This window comes from Otolemur garnettii, unplaced genomic scaffold (assembly GCF_000181295.1).
Source record: "Otolemur garnettii isolate 467f Iridium unplaced genomic scaffold, OtoGar3 scaffold00007, whole genome shotgun sequence".
NCBI classification, from domain to species: domain Eukaryota; kingdom Metazoa; phylum Chordata; class Mammalia; order Primates; family Galagidae; genus Otolemur; species Otolemur garnettii.
In genome coordinates, this window is record NW_003852402.1 from 7,649,776 (window position 1) to 7,650,727 (window position 952).

The window sequence follows — 952 nt, forward strand, 5'->3', positions numbered from 1 at the left end:
TGAGGGACAGTGAACTGGCCCCTGTTTAAAAAGTTTGAGAACACCTGATTTAGGATAACAGTCTCCAGTTCCATCTAATTTGTTGCAGAGAGCATTAATTCATCCTTTTCTAGAGTTCGGTGGTACTCCATGGTATACATATGCCACATTTTGTTAATCCATTCATGAAATGAGGAGCACTTGGGTAGATTCCACGTCTTTGTAATTGTGAGTTGTGTGGCAATAAACATTCAAGTGCAGGTGTCTTTTTGATAGAGTGACTTTTCTTTAGCAGTGTGGGATTACTAGATAAAATGGCAGATAGACTTCCAGTTCTCTGAAGAGTCTCCATACTATTTTCCATACTAATTTGCAGTCCCACCAACAATGTACAAGTCTTCTTTTCTCTCTGCATCCTTGTCAGCATCTATTGTTTGGGGACTTCTTTTAAATAAAAATATGGAATGCTTCATGAATTTGCTTGTTACCCTTGCACAGAGGTCATGCTAATCTTCTCTGTGTTCCAATTTTCTATATGTGCTGCCAAAGTGAACACATTTTTGGACTTTTTAATAAAAGCCATTCTTAAGGCTAAGGTGATATCTTATAGTTTTAATTTGCATTTCCCTTATGATTAGTGACTGAGCATTTTTTTCTTTTCTTTCTTTTTTTTTTTTGAGACAGTCTCACTTTGTCACCCTTGGTAGAGTGCTGTGACATCATAGCTCACAGCAACCTCAAGCTCTTGGGCTCAACAGATTCTCTTGCCTTAGCCTCCCAAGTATTTGGCACTACAGGTGCCCACCTGGCTATTTTTAGAGATGGAGTCTTGCTCTTGCTCAGGCTGGCTTCGAACTTGTGAGCTCAGACAATCCACCCACCTTGACCTCCCAGAGTGCTGGGATTACAAACGTGAGCCACCGTGCCTGGCCATACTTTGAGCATTTTTTTCATACATTTGTTGGCCATTTGT

At 40.2% G+C, this 952-nt stretch overlaps 1 non-coding gene across 1 annotated transcript; it reads right to left on the reverse strand.

Annotated features, from left to right (window-relative positions):
• Positions 1-432: 432 nt before the first annotated feature.
• On the reverse strand, positions 433-535 carry LOC111723029. Its single transcript, XR_002771661.1, has one exon. It is a non-coding gene; the product is annotated as a U6 spliceosomal RNA (small nuclear RNA).
• Positions 536-952: the final 417 nt, after the last annotated feature.